At 40.6% G+C, this 17,277-nt stretch overlaps 1 protein-coding gene across 1 annotated transcript in view; it reads right to left on the bottom strand.

Moving 5' to 3' along the window:
* Positions 1–14,250, bottom strand: part of LOC102694486 (adiponectin receptor protein 2) — a 55,999-nt gene extending 41,749 nt beyond the window's left edge. Inside the window, exon 1 of the mRNA XM_006633669.3 lies at positions 14,093–14,250. The gene's annotated coding sequence lies outside the window, so the exon portion shown is untranslated. The remainder of the gene's footprint in view (positions 1–14,092) is intronic.
* Between the last annotated feature and the right edge of the window lie 3,027 nt (positions 14,251–17,277).

The following is a 17,277-nucleotide window of genomic DNA, read 5'->3' as shown; positions in this document are numbered from 1 at the left end:
AGGTAAAAATTCAATCTTCTTAGAAGACTGGCTTTTCTCTGTCCAAATCACGCATCATCAAGACGATCTTCATCTATAAACTGACCAAATCTTTACTCCTAATAGGTGGCAACAAAAAGCCACTCATTCTTCTTCAGATTATATCATTTTTAAACAAAGCATCTGCAGTCTAGGAGTACTGGTCTCTCAGAACTACAGAATGAGCTACACTAACTATTTAGTGCTGTAGGCTCAAAGTATTATGTTTGTGCTACTGGGTCAGAAAAAAAACACTGTCTCTCTAATTGATTTATGTAAATCTAGAGTTTACAGCATGAGACATTAGACCTGGCGACAAGCACCCGAACTCAAAATTTAACTTTCCATTCAAACTTCCTCAAAGTATGCTGAACAGTTTGCATTTTACCCTCTTTTTTGGCTTAATTTATCTGAGCCCAGGTAGAGTACGGTACATGATGACCGACCTCCAAATGTTCAAATGGAGAGTCTAAGACTGAGGTAAAAACAAAAACTGCATGGTGCCGAAAAGCTTCTGCACAACCAACAGATCACAAACCTGAAAGAGTCAAATACCTATAAGCAATATTTTATTTTGATCCAGACTTGGGCTGAGCTCCAAATTTAAAAGGCCTCTAGCAGAGTCCACAAACTCCACAAATGAGGCTTTTCCCCCTTAAGAGCTTCCAGCGCTATAACTTTCCACAGGATTGCTTTTTTTCCCCCCAGTGCCATCCTAATACCTAGTCAATGACACTTCAGCATCGCGTTTTCATGAAAAGCACCACAAAACCGAAAAAATAAATGGTCCTTCCACACAAATGATATCAACATTTTGCCGTTTGCATGAAAAGAAAAAAAAAAAGAAAATACCATGATTTAGGCAAAACAGAGCTCATATAAACTGCACAGTGCAAATATGGCGAAACAGAAGACATTTTGATCAATTGCAGTCTCTTTTTCAATGTTCATTTCATAGTTCTTAAAAATGAACTGCAATTCCGACAAATGATTGTGATATGCACTCCTACGTTTTAAAAACCATTTTCCATTGTATTCAAGCCTGGTTGATTTACTAATCAATCATCAATTTCTAATTCTAATTGGTGTTCTTGTAAAAGGAATCCTGTTACAGTGCTCGGCGCTGCCTGCACATTCCACCCCCAGAACTGCACAGCTTCAACATTGATCCAGACAACAGCCAAACCTCTAACCCCTGGCTCTGTACCTCGATCGGAAACCTGAGAGAGATTCGCAGTACAGTTACAACATGTCTGCAGCCGTTTTATTTCGGAACTCTGCTTACAAATCCTGCGGCACTCCTTTTCATCCTGGTCTTGGACCCAGCAAGTGTGCTAGCTGGAGACACAGCTGAACTTCTGCCCTGGACACCAGAAGCAAAAGAGTACAGTACGTAACATTGTTTATTGAAGACGCAGTCGCTTTCTGAAAAAAATATGCAGACTACTAGACAGCTGAAAGATTTCAGGTTCAATAATATACAATGTCTACCCAAAAAAATAGGCTACACTGAATCTGCCCTGAACAGGACCATGATTTCATACAGAGTCCTAATTTAAGGGATTATTTTTTTTGTTCTCTCAGAGGCTATTTCTCTGAAAAGGTAATTGTGTCATCATTGCTTACTTTTAAGACTCAAATTTCTCAGAAGAAAAGGAAAAAACATTCTCTTTATCCTTCCGTTTCTCAGGAATGGCTCTCTCGAAGGGCTGCTGCTGAATGAGTCAATTTTTTATTCAGAGGGTATAATGGGAGCAAAACGACCCTGACAAAGTACAACTTTCAGCCTTGTATGGTACAGGCGCTCTGAACACATCTGCAAATCAAAAAAGAAAACCGATTTTCCTGGCAAATTCGGAAAAAAAACAACAATTCTTCACATATCGAAGACGGCTGTATTCAGGCATTAACTGTCATTTCAGGTCCGAGTCCGAGTACAACTCGGAATTGATTTATATTAAAAACCGTCATTTTCACCTCACGGGATGACTGGAATGAGTGGACAGCTAATTCACAAGGGAATCGAACTCAATTTTAACTCCTGCTGAACTCGGTAAGACTAACCATTTCACACAGCTACACAATAACTGGGATCATTTTACGGGGGGGGACAGGTCTGTCCTGATTAAGAAGTGCCAGCAAACTGGTGATTAGTTTGGTGGAGGCTTTTTAGGGAGCCACTTCAAGAGAGAACGGGTGTGGCACCAAACCCCATGGAGGACGACGTCTGACTGGTGGGCAATTACACTGAGCCAGCTGCACTGGCAGGCCCAGTAATTCCAGATGGCACATGATTCTACCGGGAATCTTTACAAAAGCGCCAACTCAGCTGGCCCCACTTTTGTGTTCTTTAGCTGATACACATATTGCTTCTGCCCTGAATACGGTTTATTCAAAAACCCACAGCTGTCCGTCCAGATCTGGATTTGCATTCCTTGCATTCCTCTTGACCAGACTGGAGGCTATCACAGTGAAATTAGAAGGGAAAGGATGAGGTGTAATAAATGTAGGGAATTTATTTACAGAATTTACAGAATGGAGATAAAAGTCCACAACACACGTAAGCAGTTCTCCCTTATTCTTTTAATGCCATTTTCATCGTGAAAATGTCAATTACACCAGTCCATATTTTTTCCATGCAAATGAATGTGAACTAAGATAAAGCAAGAATAAAAAAAAAAACACATTTGTACCCAGCTATAGCCTTATCAACATAAAAAAGCTGAACGAAGTAAGCAGAACAGGAATAAAAGTTTAGATGAAACATGTAGAATCAGATGCTGACTAAGGCAGACAGCCATCATGTACTGTAGCAATACAAAACTTGTATTGGATCGAAGAAGAATATTCACTATAATATGCACTGTATATTACACCATCAGGAAGCAAATCTTCCATTTTTGCTAAAGAGATTCCCAAACAGACCAGTATAAATTCTCTTAGATTTCTGTCGCCTTTAATTTTCACTGACTATATAAAGCAGACAAGGTTGTAAAAGTGCAATAGATTTTGCACAGCTACAATGCAGTTCATTTCTCAGTGTCACATCTAATTCCTGCTCCCCTGATGTTTTCCCCATCTTTTGGCCCTGATAGCTGCACTGTGCCAGAAATTGTACCTGGTCCATCACAGGCTCATTCTAGAATCTAATCTGGGGCAATACCTTTGGCCTGCGTTTTCTTAGAAAAGGAGCAACCACACATTGTAACTGTCAAAAGGTGCATCTCAGATCCCCTGCCTTTCCAATTCTGATCACTACTTTCTAGATGAAAGTACGAGGAATGACTTCACAAGCATACACAGAAGTGGACACGCCCAGCACAGCTTGTTTTGTTACAGCTACAAATTGTACTGTTTTGTAGCTGCTATTCAGAATCCAAAGAGGATTCTCTGAAAAAAAACATACATCATACACTTCACTACGGAACAAATTTCTAACCACAAGTTTTACATAGTAACAAAGGTTTGTATTCTCCATGTGGAGTAAACAGCCATCCTACACCAGTTCCCTCTGGATTCTCAAGAGGTTTGTACAAGGAAGGTGAAACAGCAAAGGTGAAACACCAACCTACCTGGTGGAATAAGAATTAAGACAATTTGTCAGTACAGCTCTAGTGGAAATTAATGCACCCATACTCTCACATTTTATTTTAAAAAAAACTTAACTTGTTCCCTGGCTCTCGCAGCTCTGTAATAGTAAACTTATGTGGCCTGTGGCAAAGCCATAAAAATAACTCAGAAATAGAAATAGCCATCTAATTTAATCCTTAAGATACCAACCACTGTGGACTAAACCCTCTATAAATTTTAAAAATAAAATGAGGAGGGTAGTCAAGAACCCCTAATCACAAAGATTACCCCAAAATTACCCTTCAACTTCACTGAAATAGCAACAAAAAAAACAAACACCCTGTACAAAGCAGAGACAGCCCCTACTGCCATAAAATCATTCACACCACACTGCTAGTTAAAGATAAGCAATAAGGATTGGATTAAAAAACCGCAATGATTCTATGACAAAACATAACAGAACTACTTTTTAAAACCTCCTAATAAACTATTAGCATGCCCTTTCTTGAACTTTATTTAAAAAGCACCTAACAATATTTGCGCTATCAATATACAGCCAGGACAATTTTTTATCTGAAAAGGAGCTTCTCAGTCTCCGCCCAGTCTCATAAAATTAGTTGGAACTGCAGTCACACTTGAGAACACAAGGTGCCGTGCCTGACAACCGACAGGAAGGTGGGAATCATCAAAGCCACACGACTACACGACACACCCAAAGGAGCTGTATCGCAGAACACGCCGGAACACACGCAGGCAGGCTTTTCATTTGGGCCAACTGATTCGGTATTGCATGTATTCTAAGTGCAAGCTTTAAAAGGATTAGTTGGTGTGTTGGGTTTATAGGTTTAAGAAACTGCAGCATCCCAGACCGCACTCCAATTAGGACCCCCCCCTCAAGATTGTCCACTTCTTTATCACAAAGGTGACTGGGTGTGGCCCTCCTTTAGAAAACACAAAAGTCACAGAGAGGTGACGACACCCCCCTCCCCTGTACTAACTACTGAAACAATTATCAGTCACCAGAAGAGAGGGAAACATGGTGTCCCATGGCAGCCCATCAAGCGGAAAGGGATTCAGCAGAGTCAGGGGTGCAAAAAAATGGGAAAAAACAGGGAGTCAATAAGTCTTCCTCAGATCCTGAATTCTGCTTCAGTGGTTGTCAAAGAGATCACCGGAAGGAAATTGCCGTGAACCCATCAGTGAGAGCAAACTTCAGTAAACCGTCTGTTTAATGGACATTGGCCGCTTAAAAGGGATTGGCTTTAAAATCAGAAATGTCAGACTTTCCCTGCAATAACAATGAAAGGCACCAATAATAAGTCAGCAGTTTAAAATTCAGGAATCTAAATGGTGCTCTACAGGTATAGGTCAATTGCTTTACCATGGCTGGTTTGTGTGTTTTGCATGCTTTAGTGAATTTTACACAGTACTTTTAAAATTCATTAAATAGTTTATAATAAACGTATAATAAATTATAATCGTTTATATTAAACATCCAGGTGGATGCTGCACATTGGTGGTGGTGGAGGGGAGTCCCCCTTACCTGTAAAGCACTTTGAGTGGAGTGTCCAGAAAAGCGCTATATAAGTGTAAGCAATTATTATTATTATAATAAAAGGCTTTTTTTCCCCACTGTGTTGATCACAATTGTTAAAAAAATAAGCCAAAAGATACAAAAAGCATTTATACTGTGTAATATTTTCTCATACAAAAAAGTGTTTTGTTTCTGAAAAACATTATTGGCGATTACTGGATATTTGGCAATAAAGGACACCACTTCCCTCCTATTAATCTGTTAAACTGAGGGTTAACTGTATGAAATTTCAGGAGCCTGACAAGAAAATGGTTGACTTTCTTACAGATATTCACGTTGTTTGTAATAATTGGAGCATTTGAAATGAAACAGTCCCATCCTAGGGAGTAGATATAAAAGATCCTGGAGTGACTTAATTAAATCTGCTACTGGGTACCATGATGGTGATAAAGCCATGTTCAAAACAGCCTCAAAAGAAAAGCCCAAAAGCAATATTTAAATTAAGTACAGCCAGACTCCAATCTAAACTAATTAAAAGTTCTGCTATTTTTTTGGCATGGGGATAATTCAGGCCGAAATTAATGTGAGGACATGTACTCACTTTTATAATGGAAATGTTACCATCTAGCGTGTCCTATAAAGGAACTGCAGTCAAACCTGATTTATTTATCCGTGCCTACGTTCTCCTAAAGATTCTCAAACATCTTCCGAGAAATATAAGTGGCAAACAAGTTTTCAAAACAGGGACTGAAGGCTTGATTTCTTACCTCACCCAATAAGAACTAATTTATGTCAGATCCAGTTTATGCCAAAGATAACAAATAATCCAATACATCAAATAGTCAAAGATGTAAGAAAACCAAACTGGAAAATCAGAGATCAATCTAAAGAGGTTATCAACATAGAATGAAAGATTGTGTCGATAGCAGCGATCCTGATATTTTGCCTAAGAAGCTTGCACCAGTGCTTTGAAATGAAGTTCAAATTAATAATAATAATTAATAATTGCTTACACTTGTATAGAGCTTTTCTGGACACTCCACTCAAAGCGCTTTACAGGTAATGGGGACTCCCCTCCACCACCACCAATGTGCAGTATCCACCTGGATGATGCGATGGCAGCCATAGTGCGCCAGAATGCTCACCACACATCAGCTATCAGTGGGGAGGAGAGCAGAATAATGAAGCCAATTCATAGATTGGGATTATTAGGAGGCCATGATTGGTAAGGGCCAATGGGAAATTTGGCCAGGACGCCAGGGTTACACCCCTACTCTTTACAAGAAACACCCTGGGATTTTTGATGACCACAGAGAGTCAGGACCTCGGTTTTACGTCTCAGCCGAAGGACAGCGCCTGTTTTTACAGTTGTAATTGTAATTGACAAATTGTCAGAAATGGGGACAATCGCAGGACTGTCCAGCCACTGGCCCAGTCTTCACACTGATAAAACCATTCCCTTCCCTCCTAGAACAAATGTATTTCTAATACATTTCGTTTGCATTATTTCTAATAGTCCTTCGTCTCTCCAGCTCTTCGGCCGACAGGACTACAACGCATTCCTTTGTTCCAAGGGCCATCAAGTCCTGCTGTGGCTTTGGCCATTTCTTTTTCCACCTCCGCAGTCGCTCACAGCTCCCACCTTTGCTTTAAACCAGGGTTAAAGAGAGGCTCAGAAAAGTTGTCGCTTGTCCTGCAGTTTTTGAAAAAGACTAAAAATACCGAAGGGCGATTCATCGTCAGAGATGGTGACAAGTGAGGAAAACTAGTGAAGACGCACGGCCTTTCCATTGAAAGGAAAATCGGCACACGCCTTCTACCGATTGAGCAACAAAGATGCCAGAATCGTCTCCCAGTAAATGCTGATGTGTTTACTGATGAACCTGACCGCTAATCTGGGGACCTTCATGAATCGCCAGGGAAAACTGTCCATTCTCTTAGCCCGATACATTTCTGAGCCCAAGTCTTTAATCACTCTGGACAGAGACATTTTGACAAGCAGCTATCGGTCTGCAGGAGTATATTTGTGAAAGAAAAAGCGTCATTTCTGCTGTGTACTTTTTACATACTGACCCACAATGCCTTTCTCAGAGTCAAGCTACAGCGATGCAGAGAGGAGTTCAGACTCCAGCAAGAACTTTCAGTACAATTCAACCATCCGTTACCTAGTTTTGCATTTATAATTTAGATTTCAAAAGTCGCTGTAGCACATTTTTATTTCAGGTTGTGCATTGCAGTCTTTCAAAACATTTTTCCTTAACCGTTGGAGGTAACAGCAATTATTATCAATATAATTGTCAATGATAAGTGCATACTACACGTTAATCATTTTGAATATTAATAATTATAGTTTAATTTTACTTCATGCTGAACATGTTTAAAGTGGGTTGTTAAAGCACCGGTCACGTGGTGGAAAAGTAGGTTAAAAGGTCAACATTTATTAATTTCACTCGTTTATTGCCTGAATCGGGAAAAAAAAAGTCATTATAGTTTTATCTGGCAAAAAATAAAAAGTGAATTTCAACATCTTACATCAAGCGTTTAGTTCTTAGTTGATAAACAATAATGGAAGAGGTTCTGTATGTTACTGAAAGCAAAATGTCCTGAACCTAGAGCTTTCTATTGGGGTATTTTTCCCCAAGAAGTAGCAATCTTTTAGCCGGTTTGCTTTGACAAATTTACTGAACTAGTAACATACATATATAAATTTACATATAGATAATATAGATGGGATTGTACCCAAAGTAGGAGACTTCAACTTCTGCACTGTAGATTAAGCAGCTGCCTTTAAATGCAGTAAAAAATAAATAAAGCAGCATCCAAAAGCACAGCACATTCAGGAGTTAACTGAGGCAACTGCAGTAGGGTTATGAATTTCATGATCTTAGTTAAGTCTGTGTTGGCTTCAGAAGTGAACAGATAAAGATAAAAATCTCAGAGAAATTAGATAAAAAATACTGAGAGCAAAAATGTAATGATATTAAAGTTAATACAAATACAAATAACAGCAATACAACAAACAATATCTTTGTATTACTGTATATGTTGCAAGAACACCCTTTGTTTTCTAAGAATGAATAATGTCTTTGTAGTGTTTATTTTGGAACCTGCGAACATCAGCAGACTTGAAACAGGTTTTCTGAAGTCATTTAAATGTTCTTACAATCTAACAACTCCTTAGTTCAATTAATTCAAATCGAAAGATTAGCCGACTAAACCTACCCTTCCCTTGAGAGTGTTACACCAGTTCTTCACTGCCACTTGGGGAATCCCAGTCACAGTCAGCTAGTGACCTGACCCAGGCTGGAACCTGCGAGCACAGAGCTCGGCCTGCACTCAGGCAAGCATGCAACTGAAAAGCCCCAGAGAAGAACTTTAAAGACAACTGCATTAACAGAGCCAATCAGCAGACCCACCTGTGGCTTTATACCCAAAATATTTATTTAAATCTAATCATTTGTATGTTTTCTTGTACATTTGTACTTTTTCTGCTTCTGTACATTTTTCTTTCTATGTAAAATGGATGAAAAGTGCTTTGAGAATGTTCTGTCTGAAAGGCACTATACAAGAATAAATCTGACTGACTGACTGATTGATTGCCTGACTGACTGAAGTTACATTAGCAGCTTCTATCTACCAGTTCGTCCAGAATGGTGATCCCCCCCCCTCTCCAATTCACCAATGCCATCACGGTTCTGGAGCAGAAGTTTCATCCGCTTCTGTCAGCAGACAACAGAGCAGCGTCAAAGACTGGGTGGTACCCTAGAGCAGCACAGGCTGATTCAACATAAGATAAGATCACATTATTAGCCAGATACAATTTCTTGCATTAGGAATTTGTCTTTTCGCATACCCCAGCTTGCTCTCCATGAGACACACAGGCACACAGACGAGGAGAGAGAAGCTTGGGATCAGAGCGCAGGGTCAGCCATTTATACGGCGCCCCTGGAGCAGTTGGGGTTAAGGGCCTTGCCCAGGGGCCCAACGGAGTTGGATTCCTCTGCCGGCTGCGGGATTTGAACCGGCAACCTTCCAGCCACAGGCGCAGATCCTTAGCCACAGACAAGGTCCATTTCCCAGACGTCCGGAGGCATCTCACAATAAGACTCCCAGCAAGCTCGGTGTCGGAGAGCCAAGACTGTCCCCTCCACAGAGCCATCCTAGGAGAGAGCAGCAGGGCCTGCAGTTGCTGCGCACGACAGGAGGAGCTGCTTTCTGGCCCTCACTCTTAGTTTTGGGGGAGGGGTGGCCAACAGCACTGACAGTGATGCAAGCTTCTCAGGTCTTTGCATAAGGGATTACAAACCGTGAAACCGAACATTTCGGTTACTGTTTAGCAGAGGAGGCTAAGTTTCCTTTTTTTTTAAAAAAGGAAATATATTTGGAAAAAATACCAGCATTGCAAGCTATATCTGCATGCCCTACTTAAATATAAGCTAAATATTAAAACTCAACAATTTTAACCAGTACAGCCTTCAACCAACCTAAAAAAAAAACATGGCTCATATTTGTAGGCACATCTTTTCAGAGCCTCTTTTTCAACCCTATTCCACAACTTGTCCCTTCACTTACTCTTGAAGAGCAGCCAGGTTGAATTTAGCTCAATTTGTGCTCAACTGTCATCTAGAACTCCCCCCAGACTTCTCCTAATAAATAAAACATTGTGTTCTTTTTACAATCACTGGCATAACTGGGTGCAGAGCAAACACAAACAAAACATGTTATTTAGGCTTTCTTGGTGCCACAATCATGTGACAATATAAGAGATTTGTGATGTTGGCCTTCTACTACGATCTTCACACTGGTGCCATTGTTCCTCTGTCATATGTCCTGAAAAGCATCCAACCACCAGTACTAAGACCAACATCTTGCTCCCTGACACTGAAAGCGTTTGTTCTCGTATCCCTTCAGAGTCTTACAACACTCCCCACGAAGACCCCAATTTTCCCTTTAAATGGAAAATAAAATGCAGGGCATCTTAACGTGAGCTTCAATATTTTGTTGATGCGAGATCTCGGAAAAGAAAAAAAAAAAAGAGAACAGGGGCTTCACCCTAAGGAACATTCACAAAGGATACTTACTGGACGATGTCTCAGAATTCTCACTTCCAAAACCACATTTGTGAAAACTGCTCAAATGAATCTGTTGTCATGATCAAAATCCACCACCCACAGAAGTACAAAAGTATACTGCATTGTTCTACAGGACTGTGGTTGTGGTATGCACAAATACAGTCGATCAGCATACCAGCTTTTGATTTGACTCAACGGGCAGTGCATTACTAATTGACAAGAAAAAAAGGTCAGGAAAGCCCAAGTCTCAAGCACATTTGGTTAAAGTTAAATTAGACTTCCTTCTGTGGTAGTCTGGACGTACAGTGCATAAATACCTGGAGATATGGTCTGAACCTTCGCATGAATAATGAAGAAATGTATGGTCACGTCATAGATTTAAAGGCCAAAAAGGCAAGATTGTCCAGAATACATAATATCAATGTCTACACTGAAAATAACCTGTGCACGGCACTGGGGAAACCAGAAATCCCTTCTGCTCTCACTGACACGCTCCCAAACTAGTAAGATTTCATCTATATCCCTGTTTAGTTTCATTTTACACCCCTCAGTCTTTAACCACCTATTACTTCTTTATGTATTGGACACGGGAACGACTCCTATACTAAATGGGGGGGGGAATGAGGAAGTTCCTCCAACTTGCCCACCCCTCAGAGTCGTTTATTATTCGACAGGACAAGGTTCGCAGTGCCTTATGGGACAGCTAGCGCCAACCAGAGTAGCGACACATCTTTAACGGGCATTGGTTTAAGCCTACAGGTGCCTCGGATGGTGCAGGAGTGGCCATTTCCCCTAAAGACAACAAAAGCCCAACCAACCCTACACCTAGCAAAGCTGAGCCAGTCGTGTGCCCATCTCTTGAAGAGCCCCAGTCGTTGACACACACAAAACTTCCGGGTCACAGAGTTCAACCTGCACTCAGTGTGAACACCTCTGAAAGCTGAGCCAGTCAGTAGCCAATTCCCCCCTCAGAGAATGTAGGTCCCCTGCTCTTTCAGTGCACCAGCTTCACTACACACCTCTGAGGCCTTTTCCAATTCCATAAAAGACCTTCTCTTTCCTCCTGCTGGGGGGAAAAAGCCACATCCACACAGCCTTGCTACCCAAGATAGCACAGCTCAGGCAGTGATGAAATGTTGCAATCTGATATCTGGTGATTGCATATTACAGCCATGATGTGCAACAAAAACTGCATTAACCCACACGCTGTCGAAGGTCACAGAGCTTTCCTTTTTTTACAGAATTGTTTTTACCAGGTTGCTTAACAAAACTGGTATATAAAAAAAGGCTTAATTGCTTCAATTATACACATCTGTGGTTACATAAAGGTGAGATGGCACTGAAAACATAACACAAGACCCCTGATTAATTAATACAACATAGAGGTGGCATCAATCATTTAGCCTGATTTTCTACAAAAAAAATAAATACGTCTCATTAGATCCGTAAATGCCTAATTCTCAAATCTGGAAACTTTTTTCTTTTTGCAATGTCTGTCCACGAAGTTCTTGTTGATTTTTATTAATGCATGTAAGAATTGGAAAATAAATGTTTGCAGGGAAAGTGTCAGCTCAAACCACTCCCAAGCTCAGGAGTAACAGCACGCCAGGCCTGTCTTGGCTAATACTATTCTTCTGATGCACAAGTGTTAGTGATAGGACACTTACCTTTGGAACACTTTCTTGAGCCAGCATTGTTTCTTACACACATGTAGGACTGGCTGATGTATACTTGAGACAGAAATTCAAATTTGGACCTCAGTGCAATTATAATGCAATATGATCAAATGCAGACACTTAAACCGAATTTCACATGCCCTGTTCACTCCATCTTCAGACTTTCCTTTAAGCCATTCCCACATACATCTTAAAAGAAAGCAACAACTTTAAATTGTATTACATGGAATAATATAAATGAAAAAATATATACTTTAATAAAAAACTACTTGATTGCGTGCATACTTAAATACAGTCAATTCATTCGAATACTAACGGGAAAAAACATTTTGTGATGAGATGCAGAATGAAACTATAAATTAAAATGTGGCTGCAAAGAAAAACTAAAAATGTATCCGCATTTTTAATATTTAATTGAATCATGTTCTCAGAAAGGGCTCAGAAAACCTATGAGACTGAGTCATATCCAACACTGTGGTCAGTACTTTGACTATGCCAACCTCTTTGCACAGTTACTTTGAATACCTCTCACTTTTATTCCTTACTCGGTGAAATGAGCTTAAAAAATTGCAACCTGCATTTTCTATATATCCTTAAGACAAGTGAGGAAGTATCTACTGTAGGGGAATAACATTTAAACTGGATCATGTCAAGTGGAATATTTCTGGATTGCTGCTGTCGAAAAAAAAAGTTATACTACTGTGACTTAAAATAAAAAATATGTCCATTGATTGACTTATTTTCACAGGGCACAAAGAGAATAAAAGTTAGCAAGCACTGAGCACTGTAGTGTGGAATAGATTTTGTTTTAACAAAAGACTTAGTTCAGGTAGGATTGCAATATTACTGTATGAAGATTACAGTATTGCACAATATATAACATAACAGGAGGCAATCCATAAACATGTCTCTAGATTTGAATACAGAAAATCTTATGCATGGTGCTTTCCCAAAATCTTAAACTGCTTTTCCGAGAGATAAGAGAGTAGTTAAATACAGAACTTTGTTGAATGCCGTTTTAGGATGCTTTTTACATTACAGGTAAATTTGTTTCGCAAAAACAATTAAAGAAAAATTAAATTGTTCACAAAGATCTTCACCTAAAACATTTTAGGACATTATATCAGCCCAGGCATCATAGTAATGTACTGTAACATTTCTGTATTGATATGATGACGATAATGTGAACTACATTAGGTTCTACTTTATTTTGATGTGTTTTTTTAATAAGGAAAGCGCTCTAATGGATTTCAAACAGTATCAGAACAAGTACAGAGATCTTAAAAATCAGTCGCTCAATTAAAAGAGTCCAAAAGCATTGTAGTCGGGTGAATCGGTAAATGGCGTATATTTCAAAACGCAAACCATTTGCACGTTTCCTTCAGATTTGGCAAGCGTCTCGAAATGATCAAAAACTGGTACGTTAATGACGTGGCCAAATTATTGTGAATTTCAGCTCTTGAACGCTTTTTTTTAAATAAAGTCTTCGGACAGACATCATTAACACCCTTATCTTAAACACTGCGCTCAGTTACAACCGGCCTCACCTCAAACTCCCTTTCAAAGTCAGCTGCATTAGTGCTGCGAGCTATTTCACTTTTAATCTTAATGTAACAGAAAGATGGACAGATGATCATATCAAAACGCTGATACGCATCCGAAAATGTTTTTTTTCCGGTGTTTGCCTTCTGACTTACGGATCACAAATGTCGCTTGTTAGGGGGCTTGTAAATAAGTGACAACCCACCCCGTCTGGAGACATTAAAAACAAAGCAAGCCGTGGAAAAACAGACAGAGCCGCAAAATTTCAGTTACCACCTGCCCGAACAGGAACAAAGGAGAAAGTAGCTATTTTCTAACCAGCTGGCAAAGCCGAAAAGAGAAGACCACGCACACATTTAGAAATTAAGTCATCACATCGAAGTCAAAAGAGGACAGTAGCCGATACTGAACTAATTAGACTATAACCACTAAAACGCTCTGGCGATCGTCATGGCTTGTGATTCCGGATCTAGAGGGGCTGCTTCTCCGAGCTAAAAGGTGGAAAGTGCACTTGTTTCAGACAGGAATGCTGGACTCGTCTCGTCTGCCTAGATCACTGTAAAGACCCACAGAAATTACACATAAACAAGAGAGGCCGGTCCTCTCGCGAATGTGCCCTGTCTAAAATCGGCAATAAGAATATAATTGTAATCCCCCACGAGTAACGGTGCTTCAATTACCTTAAAAGCGAAAAGCCAGGTCAGGTGTGTAGTTAAACGTACGTTGCTCCCAGGAAGCTGATAAGACCCAGTTAAACACCTGCTCCTACCACTAAACACTACCATTACCTTCCTATCAACCAACTGACTGACTGGAATAAACTCGACTCCTGGAGGCCGTGAGCGTCGTCTATGACGCCCATCGCGTGAGTCATTGATAGCCAATAAAAACGCGCCAGAAGCCCCCCACGTGATTGTGCTGAGGGGTTGGCTAAGGTCACGCGAAAGAAATAAGCCCCTCCGTCGCGCTCGGTGTTTTGATGGTAGTTGGAGTTCTTCTCTTCCTGTGGCGCGCTTGACATTGTAGTTTTCCAAACTTGCGAGTTTAAATTGACGGTACGAAGGCAACAGACTTTGGGTGATTTCGGAGTGTTGGAGCAGTGTAAGAAATTAATTGATCAACTGTTATGCTTAGCATGAGAACTCGCCTGTTGCATTTATTTTTGCCTTTGAACAGCGATCGCACAAATGCAAACAAAAGAACGACTGTTTTCAACCAGAACCTTAGAATGCATGTAATTCCACGTAAAACAAAACTACGTCTATCAAAAATGATTGCACGTCAGTGCCTTTTAAGAATAAATGCTTGTAAGATAAAGTGGAACATAAATATCCTCTACATACAGTAATTGTGGCTACAGGGATTCTTGTCGGCTGCGTAATTTCTTCCGTACTGTACAGCATGTACCCGATATAGTTCAGAACATACGTGGCAGAACATTTCTAGCTTCTCGTGTAGCAGAACGCAGGTTGTTTACGCCAGGAGAGAGGAAAGAGGGGAAAGGTGTCTCGACTTCCGAACTCATTTTTACGCTTGAAATTTTAGAAAGCAAATCACAGACGTTTTTAGCAGGGAGGAAAAGCCCTTCGCAGAATCCAGCTAAGGGTGTTTTACAGGTGGAGAAAGGACACCTGGCAAATCTGAGAGTGGTTTAAGTCTTTTAAAAAGAATCTAAGATGAGAGTATCAAACTCAGTTCCTGGAAGCAAAAGTATCTTCTGGGTGCCCCAGCAAAGGGTCTCTCTTGGAATGCATGTTGGCCCAGACATTGACAGTTCTAGCCTGAATGATGTCATTAGGTAATTGTGACTGTGATTCCCCAGAAAACTAGTGCACAGCTGTCACAGCACTGCCAGAGGTAGGCCTGGAATTAGTCGGCGTCTTTTCAAATCTAGGTGCATACGGGAGCACTACCGCTTGGAGTGACTAATGGGGAAATCCTACTTACCTCTCAACACTCCTGTCAGGTGCTGTGGAGCCTGCCACCTGCCAAAAGATAAATGGTTCTGTAGCGGAGCACATCTATGTGTGTCATTCTCTCCTGAGCTGGTACAGGAATCATTCCTGTTGATCTGAGCCTTGAAACAACTGACAGTTCCTAGTTGCTGGATATACAGAACAATAGAAATGGGGAAAATGTAAGCTTGCCCTATTACTGCTTTTGCCAAATTACCTACTAAACACTAATTCTGTGTCTGTTTCTTACTGTATCCTAAAGTGGAGCATATATCTGGCTGTTGCCAGGAGCACACTGCAAATTGAAATACAGAAGCGCCATCGTAGTCACCATCCAGATGTTATATGACAAAATAAACCCATCAAGTCATATAGTATAGTGATGTAACCTCAGCGGTTGTCTGAGACAAGGTCCTGGCCTGTGGGGACACCAGTGCCTTCAATTTGTTCTAATCTCAATTAGAATCTTAACAGTTAATTAGTACCAGTTCCTATCATTTCAGTGCTGCAAAAGCTGGATTTTTCAAGTTGCTTGAAAAAAAAATCCAGATGTAACAGCAAGCTCTCCAATTAATAAGGAGCTGTAAACAAAAACCTTAACTGAGCTAATTATGACATGACATTAAGATTCAATGAAGCTCATTTGGAATATATACCAGAAGGCACAGGAGTCTCTGAGGACCAGGAATAAGTACGACTGGCCCAAGGCAACAGCAAGCTGAAGACAGCAGTGGTCCATATATTTTAATAATATCCTTACATTATGTCAATTACATTTCAGGCAGACCCTCATCAGCATACTGCACAGATCATCATCGACACGGACAATACAGTTATAAAACGTTTCTGTCCTAAAATCTTTTAATATTTCCATTGAAGAACAGTTCAACTGCTTTGCTCTAATGTGGACATTGATTGCCATGCAAATCACAGTACATTCAGTTTTTTACTCATTTTATTTTTAATAAAACATGGAGGGGGTTTAGAACGAGATTTATTTAATTGATTGTACATCAGGGATCCTTTGGTGCACCTGCTTGAATGCCGTTTTATCTTGGGCAGGAACTTTAACGGTCTTAGAAGATTTGTGGCCAGTAAGCCTCGATCTCCATTTTTTTTTTTTAAAATGAAGTTGCCTTAGAAAGACAGCATGCCTAGGAACACAATCTACTGCTTCGTATTTTTTGGTTTTGTTTAAACATAGGGTGGCAAGGTGGCACAGTGGCCCCACACAGCCAAGAAACATACAGGTAGGTTAGTTGGCTTCTACGAAAATTGGTCTTTGTGTGAGCGTGTGCTTGCCTGTGTTTGAGTCTTTCTGCCCTGTCATGGCCTGGCCAGGGAGTATACTGCCCTGTGCCTGTTAACGCCAGGATAGGCTCTGGCTCCTTTGAGACCCTGAAAAAGCTCAAAGAAAATGAATGGATGTTACAAATTATTCCAAAAAAAAAACTTTTCCCTGAAGTTAAAGTTTAAAGCTTTGCTGTAGTTTTTTTTTTCTCGGCAGAGGCAGATTGTGAGGTGATCACTGAAAGCAAGAGTTCTAACTAGGGTCCATTCAGACTCTTAAACAAAGCCTTTTGAATGGGAAGCCTCACGTGCCTTTGAGGGACATGCATTTTAGCTTGCCCTGCCTGTGTGCATTTCTTTTGTGTGGGTTTGTAAAAAAGTACTGGTCCAGTCTACATATTCTATCCTTTCATCCAGCATCGGAGAACAGTTTACTCCTGGTAGGGGTGGGAGCGTCTCTGGGCTTGTCCCAGAAGCTTAGTGTGCAAGGTGGGACTCCACCCTGGACAGGAAGATAGCCCACAGCAGGGTGCATTGCACACACACTCACAGGGATCAGAGACATCTCGTAACCTAGCATGTCTTTGGAAGGTGGGAGGGACCTGTAGCACCCAGCAAAT

The sequence above is a fragment of the Lepisosteus oculatus genome, chromosome 7 (assembly GCF_040954835.1).
Source record: "Lepisosteus oculatus isolate fLepOcu1 chromosome 7, fLepOcu1.hap2, whole genome shotgun sequence".
Classification (NCBI taxonomy): domain Eukaryota; kingdom Metazoa; phylum Chordata; class Actinopteri; order Semionotiformes; family Lepisosteidae; genus Lepisosteus; species Lepisosteus oculatus.
Note: the sequence above shows the minus strand (reverse complement) of the source record. Positions and strands in the feature narration are given on the sequence as shown.